Here is a 13,166-nt window from a genome sequence, read left to right on the forward strand (position 1 = left end):
TCTCTACTCTGTTTTATTTGTCAACAATTGTTATTTTCCATGTCTTTATTTTTCTCTAGTTTATTAAGTGATTCATTTCTTCTCAGGCAGCCGAGGCTTGCAATAGCTATGGCTGCTGTAAGAAATGCAGATGTCTATTTGTGTGATGAGCCATCCAGTTATCTTGATGTTAAACAGTGATTATTTCTCCTCATCAATGCTTGTGATTAATTTAAAATAGCTTTCTTGTTGAAGGATACAAAGAACATGAAATGAAATGCAATCGGAGGATAAAACTGAGACACAACAACCTATAAACATTCTTTTTCACTATATTTGTATAACATCAACGGCTTACATTATATGGAAATGTAGCGTGGTAATCCTCAACCACCTCGAAAAGGGTAATATATTAACTAATCTAAAAAAAAAGAATGCTGCCAATTTGGCTGGACAAAAACCATACAAAAAATACCAAGGCATTTAGCACATTGAATGAATTTCCCTGCGACCCCCCAACTGCAGAGAAACTTTGAACAAACTAAAAAACAACATATAAAGAATAACTTTTGTGATTTATAGAAACAAAAATTGAACAGGTTCGGACGAATTTACATTATGTGATGTCCAACCCCCCGCCATCTTGGTTCCACTGCCTCAGTTGTGTAAAAATTGGAAGGCATGATGCTCAAGAAGTTCCGGTGCTGGGTTCACATCCAAGAAATCCTTTATGTCAATGGAGTTGGAAAGATCGTCCACCGAGAACGGGATGCTGCATTTACATACATAGCCATGTGTTTTGATTAGCACAACTTTATTTCAAAGTTACCCAAATACATAACGAAACAATATAAATAAAACCACAGCTCAAAACTTTAAAACTATGTTGTTGTATGAGATATTATATGGCACTCAGTATATAAGATGTCAACAAATAATTAATTGCATCATCAATCAATTAACAGCAACTGCAAATATGGTTTTACCTTTACTTTTAACAATCCAGAGAATTTAAAACAAGACTCATATTTTCCTTGTAGAATCTGGATGACCATTACCAGCTTCAATTTAAAGTCCTATCTATGTACATACAATAATCCTCTACCAGAAATAATGGATTATGCTGAAAAACCTTAGAAATAGAAGCAAATAATTTAAAATAATCAATTACACCTACAATAAAAGACAAATTAGTAGTAATAAGTAATTGCCTTCCTATGGTTGGACTTCTAGAAACAAACGGTCCTTATATCAAGCTAATTATTTAAGAAAAACACAAGTTACCTGGAACTGTCATCCAACAGAAATGAACTGCCACCTGAAGTGCTCGACTCCTCTGTCATTAGCACCTTCATACTGGTTATAACCTGTAATTGAAGTAAAAAAACAGATTCACTCTAATTAGAATGCCATCAAGATGATAGGGGAATGTAGAAGACAATGAAATTGACTTATTTCAGGGGACACACTACGAGTATTATAGTTGTCGTCCCAGTATAATGTACATATTCTGTGGAGCTGCTGTACGTTCAAAATCTGAGATGCTAATGACATTCAATGTGAGATAATATTGATGATATTTCTTATATCACATTAATTTATAACACAATTATCTGCATAAATTTTCTTGTAACCAATTCAATTATTAGTTCATTTTGTTCATTCCTTTTCTTTTGTGATTTACAGGACACAAATCATTGGTGATTTCATCATAAGATATTCTGTACTTCTGATGTATAACCTACAGGTAGGACCAAAATAGAAGGTTGGAAAAGCGCGAGCTCCAAGATGTACATTAAAAGACTAATAGACCTAACAGAAAGTATAGTACTTCAAGAGAAATGAACTTACCAGGAACCCAGCAGCTTGTCTTATGTGTTTCAGTTCATCCCAGGCCGAACCCGCATACTGAGACCCAGGAACATTTCAACAAGGTAGCAGAATAACAGAGAGTCAGTTTTAGCCTCAAAACTGAACGACTATTAATTTCACATCCATGTGGGAGTACCTCTTCTTTTGCTTGGCAGCACCACAACTCCAGCTCTGCCAATCCAGATTTGACATACTCCCCGTTGCTGAATGTACAGCACTCACGGTGTAGTAGAAGGCTACAAGTAATATATTTGGATATGATTAGTCATTAGTGATTCATATTCACAAAAGAGGTATACAGGGTTTCATACATAATAAAAGACTACATAATCACCTGTGAAACAGTTGTACATTTATAGACGTAAATGTTTGAGCATATATCTTCTGGATGAGAACAGGAGGTACCTGAAATGGTGAATAAATATAAGCATAATAAATCTTGCAAAAATCAGCATCAAAATTCAGCACAATTACAGACATACAAAATTTTCTTTCAGTATGGTCAAAAGGGAGTTAAGGCAATCGATAATCCCCTGCCAGTGATTTGTTTGAGAATCTTTGCCAAAGGATCGCCCAGATCTTAGCACATTTCCTTTATAGGTTCTTGGAGCCTGAGTAAAAAGAGAGAACAACAAAACACTTCATATTCTGTGCTATCAACTTTCAAGTAAAGCTCACATATTATTCGATCGTCTAAATATACCTGAATGCATAAAGCAAGCAGTGAATTTAACTCCTTCTTCAAGTTGTCTCGAATAATTCCATATATCTTCTCAACATATGCAGTGAGCTGCTGCTTGAAAAGGAGGGCAGGATACTTGGCTTCAACTTGGCGCACTGTATCCAGTGCTGCTGCAGCAGCAGCAAGGCTGACCGTTTGAAGGTGAAGAACGGAAACCCTGTAAACAAAGTATTTATATTATTCAAGTCATCCAATAGTACCATCACTCATATGTAAAATCAAAAAGAAAATGAATACCATGGCCATCCTCCCAAACAGGGAGGTCGGCTTGACAGGAGTTGCAGCAGCTGCACCAGCAGGTTTTAGACTTTTTTGGAGTAAGAACAGCAAATTAGAGGTGTTTGACAACCAGTAAGCCATATGATCATTGCTCTCTTGATCCTGCAGTCAATTCATGCTCAATGATTTCACAACTCTTTAAACGTAGCTAATGAAACTAGAACAAACTATTTCAGTTAAATTCTCCAAAATATTCGTGAACCTAGACAGATTTGTCCTGAATAAGGCATGCACAATTAAATATGTTATAGAATATGAGTATTCCACATTGGTTGTGACATAATCTAGCTTAGTCTCTTGTACTATATGTATGTGGCCTATGTTGAGTAATGAAATATACACCTAAAACTCTTCTCTACTATGTCTATATACTTCTCCACAATCCACATATAGCTATATATTATTGTTCTACAAAACAGATATGCCATCCACACCACTCAACTTGACTAAAAGAAAGAGAATACTAATAATATTATTAACCAAAAATTACCTCTATAATAGAATGAACATTAAAACTTTATTGCAAATAACACCCAATTGTGTAGGAGCGTACTAGACAATTTTGACTACACATTCAAGCAAAATGATCATCCCCCATCCCAATGAATATATCACTGAACACAAGACCACTTACCTCAATAGCTGAACCAATCATCTGAATGAGACGATCAAACACACTAGTTCGCTCTGCTTCAAATGATCTCCAGTGTAAAAGAGACTTGTATATTGTGAAAGCAGCAACAGGTTTTCCTTGACTGAATCCCACATCTTTTACCACGCATTCCATGAGAGTATCAACATCCTCCTGTATCAAAATTTGCAATTATTAAAATCTGTAGATAACAACTTATAATGTATGAGCCATGAAGAACATCTCAAAATTATAGCAAAACACACATGCTGTTGACGGTCAGATGGCGGCCTCCTTGGTTTGCTGTCAGGGGTTTCATAAGCTTTTTACTGGGGATTGTGGTAAATCCTGTACCAATTAATCAGTGGCCAGTAAAGATATCACATTCTAGATAAAGTAAATAGCAAAAAAGATAGACGCAGGGTGTGTTCATGCTCAATCAAATTCCATATTATTTTCCAGGGGAAAAAAGGAACAGTACATTGGCTCTGATTGTGTCGCTAGCATGGTTCCCATACCTGCACATAAGTTTAAGGAAATAGTCTGAGATCAAGCATGCGCATAACAGAAAGTCAATTAACCCACCTTGTTACCAAACTCTGATGGAGGTCCTGCCACTCCTTTAGAAGCGGTCAACAAGGTTTGCTGCCGAAGAATTTTGTTCTCAGTTTCCATGTCAGAGATCTTCTCCTGAAGACTGCACCACATAAAGGAAAAAAATATAATTTCGCAACAAATTTATGTATGCAAATATGAGTACATGGCTTTGCTCCAAAAGAATAGAAGCTTGACATAAAGAATATCTAATTTTGACACAAATATAACCTTGAAAAGACATTTAAAAAATACTAACGTATGCATATTAGTCTTCAACTTCACTATCAATGATTCTGCGTCCATGGCTTGCTTCAACCTCTCCTCACTAAGTTTATTTGTCTCTTCATATTTCTTCTCTGTTTCAACTATTTTGGATTCCAGAGAGCTAACCAGGGCCTGCATGAGATGATGCAACCATAAAAAGTGGCATCACCGCATCATTCATTACTTATGAGTTATGACTGAACAGTGCAGCACAAACATTTAGACCAGCTTTCCTTAAGTTTTTCATTTTCAGCACTGAGTTTATCCATCATTTCATGATCTATCACCAGAATCTCCTGAATTACAGGTACTTGCTCAGCAGCCCTTTTTGAAACTTCCTTTTCCTTCAACAGCATGTCTTTTGTTTCTTTGAACTGTAGCTGAAGCTCTTTAAGAGCTGTTTGCAGTTTTGTGTTCTCTTTTATTTTCGCCTCTTCTAGGTCAGTCTATGGAAAGAATGCATGTGAAAAAAAATCATAAAATAGGTTGACCTCAAATTTTCAAAGGAAGAAAAGAAAGATGTCTTCAAATATATAACATACTCTCATTCGTTTCTCTAGCTGCAATCTCCAAGTCAATTCTTCAACTTGCTTCTCTAATTTGTTCTTGGCAGCTTGCAGAGCACCAGTTTCTCGTGCAGCCTGAATACAAGAATTGATTATGAAGTGTAACATCTAATAAAAATACAGTCGCATACATGGAAATTACAATCCAACACGACAATTATGGTTATTGTGGTCTTTTCGGTTATCACTGTCACAGTTATAAGAGAACAAATCTACATATGGCATATTTCAATAGACTTGGGAGAAGCAAGTTCCCCCCATTGGTTTAATTAACTTTTTTCATTTTTATTATAGTTTTATATTAATTTTTTGGTTGGAGGGGGGGGGGGGGTTGATTACTATCTTCAGTTTACGCAGTTCTCCACGAGCAACCTTTGACCTCCATGCACATTGTGTGGTGATTGCAGCTTTGTTCAGCTTTGTATATTCTAAACGAGCTAATAACTTGCGGATATGACTCTGCAATCATTAATGCCATCCATCAAATCCAAATGTGGAATGAAAATGAAAATTGATTTGCCCAAACAAACCAAAAATGAAAATAACAACTATATTCAGGTGATTGTCATGAGTTAAGATACCTGGATCACAATAGCAGCTCTCGTCTCCCATCTACGGCGGAGTTCATTACGAGCAGCCATTGCACGCATTCCAGTTTGAATGCAAAGGGCAGAAGAGCATATTTCTCCTCGGAATGCTTTGCTCGCAAGATGCATCCGCAAATATTTCTGTATCCTAAGAGAAGCAACTTCTCGACGCATGCTTTCATAAACATGCCTTGTAAGTTCTCCTGGGGTAAGAAACATAGAATTCACATGTAAGATCTTAAATATTGTGGTTTGTTATAATAGTGTCAAGTCAGAAACCAAAAACTGAAGGCTACCTCTGCATACAGATAGAATAAGTGTTGTAGACCGACGAATTAATATGAAGCTCTTACGAGCCATATAAGAACAGACTTTCCGCTGGATTATGCTTGCTGATCTTCTCAACACCTCAGTCCTCCGAGCATCCAGCTCTGCCATCTGCCCAGCCCTCAAAAACACTTTTGTTTTACCAATCTGCAAAAGCAAACTGAATTAGAGATGGTTGCATTCCACATTAAGAATTATAAAATTTATGTTCAACATGAATAAAAGCATTTGTATATGCAAGGGGTATTTAGCATGCATCCCAAAAACAAGAAAGGGGCATACAAGAATGAGACCTGTTGAAGTCCACATGGCACATTTTTATGATAGATCAACTTAAAAACTGAAGAATAAGAACAAGACATATTCATCTATAACAAATCAAACTGGATGCACTATGTTTAAGGTAATGCTGAGGAGGAAGGCTTAGTGACAGATGCAGCAGCGGGCATCAAAATACAAGCAGCGAACTTGAGTGCAGCATCAAGAATATTGTTTCAGCTGGAGATAATTATCTTTAAGTTACTTTCCTTATTTCTCTACTTATTTAGATGGCTGTGTACGATAGGTAGAGTTTTATCTTTAGAATTAAATTGAAATCTAGTTTACACTCTGTCTATGCACAGAGTCTATTACAAGCACCAAATTCAAACAAATGAGCCTTTGAGTGATCATACATCCCTGACTACTCAATGAGTTTAGTTGGCTAAGAAATACAATCTAGATCCAAGTACTCAAATCAGGAGACTTCTGATACAATACTATTAATGATAGCACACACACCGCAATGCCAACAGATATTTCAAAATTTTCAAAAGAATCTTAAGTCTGACATTAGCCAACATCACCTATATACGTATACCTTTTTGGACCTATTGTGCCTCATTGATTCATAATTTAGTTGGAGGGATTCAAGATAATCAAGCAGATATCGGTAGTGAACAGGATTGTATACCTGTACATAAGTCTTTCAATGAAATCCTCTTCTTTCATCCTCAAAAGAGATAGCCGAGTCTCCTCTCCGAGCGCAGGCCAGAAGTCCACTAAAGTCTCCACAGACAATCTGGCAGTATGAAGAGCGCATGGTTATCTTGTCACATGCCCATATGGAAAATCAAGAAGAAAATGAATACCATGGCCATCCTCCCAAACAGGGAGGTCGGCTTGACAGGAGTTGCTGCAGCTGCAGCTGCACCAGCAGGTTTTAGACTTTTTTGGAGTAAGAACAGCAAATTAGAGGTGTTTGACAATCCGTAAGCCATATGATCATTGCTCTCTTGATCCTGCATTCAGTTCTTACTCAATGATTTCACAACTCTTCAAAAGTAGCTAATGAAACTAGAACAAACTATTTCAGTTAAATTCTCCAAAATAGAATCAGAAAGATTTTAATTTCCATTAACGAATTTAAAACTCTACATTCTGCAACTCATCACCTATCTACATTCATCCTACGGTACCAAACGACAGCTTTTCTACCTTTCAATCAACTCATCACCTATCTACACTCATCACCTATCTACGGTACCAAACCAAAGCTATGGCCACCACCATCGCTATCCCGATCATCACTTGTCGCTGCCGATATGGAACTCTGGCCAGAGGAAGTATTGGGGAATCCAGATCTGTGGGCGGCAACTGGCTTGGCGGATCCGGATCTGTGGGCGGCAACTGAGACAACTGAGACAGCTGGAAGGTGCTTCGGTATTAATTTGGAACAAATCATCCTCTTCTATCCCCTCCTCCCACTCATTCCCCTCCTCGACCTCGAGTTCAAATAAATCATCAGGATCCTCCTCCTCCTCATCGAGTTCAAATAAATCATCATTATCAAGATCTTCTTCGTTGAGTGCAAATCCAAATAAATCATAGTGTCGAAATTTTCTTCGTTCAATTCAAAAGGAAAGAGCCTGAATCGACCAACAGCACGGCTATAGGTATAGCACATAATGTCGCTCCTTGGATTGTGTTTGAACCGAGCTGAGAGCGAGAAGTGGCGGGCGTCGGCCGAAAGGGAGGCGCGTCTGTGCTGCCGCGCGGTTGGGTTAGACGGCGGCTGTTGGAATCGTCAAGTGTGGGCGGCTTGAGCTCGCCGTCGGACAGCTGCGTTTGGTGGTCGAACGGCAAATTCTCGCCGGAGAAGAAAAGGAGAGAGAGAGTTAGGGTTTTTGGTTTTGTGAAACCAGAAAAACGGGGATTTCCATTTGAATTTCAGAAGAAACGTGTCTGTCAAAATTCTTTATTTTTTTAAAGATTAATAAATCTGTAAATACTATATTTCGATTTTTCATTTAAAAATACATAACTATTTTTCAAAGGTAATTTTAATGTATTGAATGTGAGAATATTAATCTAAATCAAGTCTACATTTAGCTGATAGAAAGAACTTCAGCGTCTTTATTATTGGATAAATAAACAAAAATTTTAAAGGTCGGATTAAATTCACTACCTCGCTTTACAAGCTACTTTGTTCATTCTATTTTTCTACAAAATAAATACAATTTCATAACAGCCTTACAGGTGTTTTTATAAACTATCAGGACCATAATTATTAAAGAAAAAACCGGCATTAAGAGCTCGTCCCGGTTTTCTTTTTCTCTTCCTCGTCAAGAAGTTTCAGCCATTTCAATCCAAGATCGCATCCTGCATTAGCAGCAATTTCAAATTGATCTCTTGTCATCTCAAACATAGGGTTTTGGGCAGTGTTTTTAAAAAAAAAAAAAGTTGGACCGGCCGGTCGGACCAGTGATCATGCTGGTTCGGTTCACCATATAAAGGTGTCAATTCCGTTACCACTCCACCACTTCAATTGTTGACATAATAATAACTTTAATTATTCTTATAATCAATAAATAAATTTTCATTCATTCTATAATTTATTATTATTTTTGTAAATTGATTAATTAATTATGATTAATTTTAAATAAAAAATATATTATTTATACTTGTTATCTAATAAACTTTGATAGTAATTTATCACACTAAATTTGAATATTGTTATACATATATTTAATTAAATATAAGTTTTAATATATTAGGTATATATTTATACAATTATAATTTTATTTCACTAAAATTTAATTATACTTATCCTCGACTAAGCTTAATATGATTTTATTATTCACTAAATTTGATCAACAACTACATTTTATTATATGAATTTGATCAAAACTGCATTTTATTATATATGATATATTTGAGTATTTATATAATATATTTAATATATTTAATTATATGGTACAGTAAAACGGCCCGATCAGTGGTTGTACCGGTCGGACCAGCTGAACCGTGAATCAATAGCTTCGTCGGTTCGCTTGCCAGTCCGATTTTTAAAATATTGGTTTTGGAGAACTCATTGAACCCCCATCAATTTCCCAATTTCCTTTATATATTGTATATTCGAAAATTTTATATAATCACTTAGCAGCGCAGCTGGCAAGCCACCATGCCTCGCACATTCTTTCACCAAGTTCGATTCAATTCCCCTTAGCCTGACTTTGGCCTTCTATTATTTTTCAGTTAGTCTACTATTATCTTAGAATTAATATTTTTTCTGTTTGTCTATTATTATCTTAGAATTAATTACTTTAATTTACATAATTGTAGAGATTAGTTTCATATATAAAGTGTCAGTAAGTCTCTTAGAATTAATTACTTTAATTTACATAATTGTAAATATTAGTTCATATATAAAGTGATTGATTAGTTATTTATGTGTATGTAATATGTATTATGCATTATTTTATAATCAAAATTATTTAATTAAGGTGATTGGCCATTAATTCCGTGCTTTTGTTCGACTTTGTACATAATTGGTTATTCTGCATGGATTGGGCATCCATTGTTGGAGATTTCAGATAATTTCTTAATTGTTTATTTTGCCGCTTAATTATGTATTATTCTTGAATTATTTTTGGGATTATCCGAATATAGTTTTCTAAATTGTGTCTTGTAAACGCTGTGTTGCATCTGGTTCTTGATGGTGATTATTATGTTGCTTAATTTCTCCTTTATCGTTCTTAATATGTGTAAACTATATCAATGTTGTCGACAATGCATACTTATCTAAATAATTCTGTGCTTAATTTGACCTCGAACATGTTTAATACGGTTAAATTGTTGCTTATTGATTTTTTTTGGATATTACTATTAAAAGTTTTGCTTAGTTTGTTTTGGAATGTGCCAAATTTGTGTCAAATTTGCTGGTGTGTGTATTGGGCATCTGTAGTCGGGATTGTATTTGATGGTGCTTATTATGTTGCTAAATTTGTCCTTTGGTGTGCTTAATATGTGTAAACTATAGCAATGTGGCCAACGATGGATAATTGTATGATTAATCGTGTGCTTAATTTGGCCTCGAACATGCTTAATATGGTTAAATTGTTGCGTATTGCAATTTTTTGGATATCACTACTTTTGCATAATTTGTTTCAGAATGTGCTTAAAGTGCCAATTTTTGCCAAAAACTTGATCAATCTTATTCGATCAACAGTTATTAAGCGACATAGACGAGGGGAGAAACATGATGATGCGACAAATAAACCCGAGGGTAAGAGGTTCAAAATAGGGAGAAGGAAATAACATTATTACATTTCAATGTCGCTATAACAGTGATATGTTATTTTGCATATATTTTCTGTTAACCATAGTGCATTATGCATTTTGGTATTTTTTTTTTTCCAAATTTTTCTATCTAAAGACATATAGTATCGTTTTATAAAAATTACTAATTGCTACTTTAGTTATGCAACTTGAACAACAATAAAATGCAATCTTATGTCAATTAACATTCAATTTCAGCAAACTGTACATTATGGTAATAATAGAAACAAAATTATGCGTTATTTATATACGTACTTTGCATCGCAGAAATTCATAATGCATTAAAAAAAAAATCAACTTGAAATTTTGATTGCTTTTTAATCATTAAGATTTGTTGAACTCTGAACTCATACCACGCAGAATTATAAAAAAAAAATTGTATGTAGATTATTTTATAATGAGAGAATATAAGATAAAAATAATAAATTACCGTATAGTTAGATTAGATAATGGCGAGTAATAAGGGAGAAGAAAATAACGTTCAAAATAAGATTGATTCAACTACCTTTAATTTACACGCATAAATTCATATATCTTGGATTTGTTTTAGATGTCACGTGGCTAATTATGAAGCGCTGAAATCTAAGAGCATCTCCAACGGCGGACATCGCGGCAGGACGTTGCGGACGTCCACCATAGTGAGGAAAATGGTAGGACACGGACGTCCCGTATGCCCGTCGGATGGGCTCGGATATCCGACCGACGGGCGGGCGGACGTCCGCCACTATGGCGTGGGGTCAGACGTCGAGCTCGGACGTCCGACAAAAAAATTAAATTTTTTTTCAAACTCTATAAATAGGGCTTGTTGAACTTCATTTCATTCACACCACTTGTGTTGACAAGTTTCTCTCTCTAAACTCTATTTTCAAGTATATCTAGAATGGCTAGTAGTCGTGCGGGTGGTAGTGGCGGGGGCGCTAGTGATAGTGATAGTGATAGTGATAATGAATTGGATCTCGTTGTGGAAGAGGCGATTGATCAATTGCTACGGCAGAGGCAGCAGCAGGCGGCGGTACCTCGGCCGATCCATCGCCGACGTCATGTACCCCGGGACCACATTGCTGCACATATTCGGTTATTTCAGGACTACTTCGCTCCGCAACCGCGTTTTGGGGATGCCTTATTCCGGCGACGTTTTAGGATGCATCGTCCGCTGTTTATGCATATCGTGGGTGCTTTAGAGAGAAGATACGAGTATTTCAGGATCAGAGAGGATGCGACTGGCAAACCCGGACACACGCCCTTACAGAAGTGCACTGCCGCAATCAGACAACTGGCGTACGGAGGCCCGACCGACATGTTCGACGAGTACCTCCACATTGGCGAGTCGTCAGCCGTCGAGTGTCTGCAGAATTTTTGCGCGGGCGTTAGAGCGATATTCAGGGATCGCTATCTTCGGAGTCCGAGCCCGCAGACTGCCAGCTGCTGATAAATATGCACGGGTTCCCTGGGATGTTGGGCAGCATAGATTATATGCATTGGAAGTGGAAGAATTGCCCCGCCGCCTGGAAAGGGATCCACACTTCCGGTTTCAAAGCCAAACATCCCACGATGATCCTTGAAGCTGTAGCTGACTGCCGGCTGTGGATATGGCATGCTTATTTTGGAGTCGCCGGGTCGAACAACGACCTCAACGTCCTCCAGTCGTCGCCCCTGTTCAACAATCAGTGCAATGGCGTTGGTTCCCCCATCAGTTTCGTCGCCAACGGCAACCAGCACAATATGGGATACTATTTGGCGGATGGGATATACCCCAACTAGGCCGTCTTTGTGAAGACGATCAAGCATGCGATCGGACCAAAGAAGTCCTACTCTGCGAGCCGTTAGGAGGCAACGCGCAAGAATGTTGAGCGGACATTTGGTGTGCTCCAGAGTCGATGGGCGATGGTGAGTTCACGGATGTGGTATATTCCCAACATCGGCGACATCTTGTACGCATGTATCATTTTGCACAACATGATTGTCAAAAGTGAAGGTGACGAACTGACTCAGTGGACCAACGAAGATGATACGGTTGCCGGTCCAAGCCACGGCGTGGCCAGCGCGAATGTGAACATGGGGGGTACCTCACGGAGAGGTTGGGCGGTTGCGCGCATTTGCCGACATGCGGCAAAGAGATGCCCATATCGACTTCAGGAGGATATCATCGAAGAGGTTTGGATGCGGAGGGATCGACGTTGATGTGTTTTTTTTTTTTAATCTACTATGTAATTTTTTTTTCCGAATATTGTATGTTTTTTTTAATGAAATATTCGCATTTCCCCGTTCGTATTTGTATCGAAATTTAATTCTGTAAATTTTAATTTTAATTGTGAATTTAAAATTTTATTGCGGGAAGTCCTAGTGATGTGGCAGTGGGATGGGAAGTCCTAGTGATGACGTGGCAGGAAGTGTTTGTGGGAAGTCCTAGTGGGAAGGGCGCCACTGGAGATGCTCTGACGGCATAAAATGGAAGGATGTTGTAATCTACTCCCTCCGTCCATGATTAAAAGCCACACTTTTCCATTTCGGTCCGTCCCTAATTAAAAGTTACACTTTATTTTTATTATAAATGGTAGGTAGGTCCCACATTCTACTAACTCACTTCACTCACATTTTATTAAAAAATTAATATAAAAAAGTAGGTCTCAAATTCCACCAACTTTTTCTAACTAATTTTTCTTTACATTTTTTAAAATTCGTGCCAGTTAAGCAATAATTAAAGTAGTTAGTTATTTTTGAAG

At 37.2% G+C, this 13,166-nt stretch overlaps 1 pseudogene across 1 annotated transcript; it reads right to left on the reverse strand.

Annotated features, from left to right (window-relative positions):
* Positions 1–291: 291 nt before the first annotated feature.
* Positions 292–8,058, reverse strand: LOC125203679 (myosin-6-like; annotated as a pseudogene). The gene is made up of 19 exons (XR_016132990.1): positions 6,975–8,058; positions 6,797–6,884; positions 5,814–5,991; positions 5,512–5,720; positions 5,270–5,389; positions 4,907–5,005; positions 4,597–4,810; positions 4,357–4,495; positions 4,089–4,200; positions 3,770–3,851; positions 3,507–3,677; positions 2,831–2,974; positions 2,555–2,750; positions 2,334–2,462; positions 2,186–2,256; positions 1,988–2,087; positions 1,831–1,887; positions 1,264–1,346; positions 292–751 (listed from the first exon to the last, which is right to left on the reverse strand). The product of XR_016132990.1 is annotated as a myosin-6-like (transcript).
* Positions 8,059–13,166: the final 5,108 nt, after the last annotated feature.

The sequence above is a fragment of the Salvia hispanica genome, chromosome 6 (genome assembly GCF_029641045.1).
Source record: "Salvia hispanica isolate PSC_SH4W2 chromosome 6, Shi_PSC_v1, whole genome shotgun sequence".
Lineage (NCBI taxonomy): Eukaryota > Viridiplantae > Streptophyta > Magnoliopsida > Lamiales > Lamiaceae > Salvia > Salvia hispanica.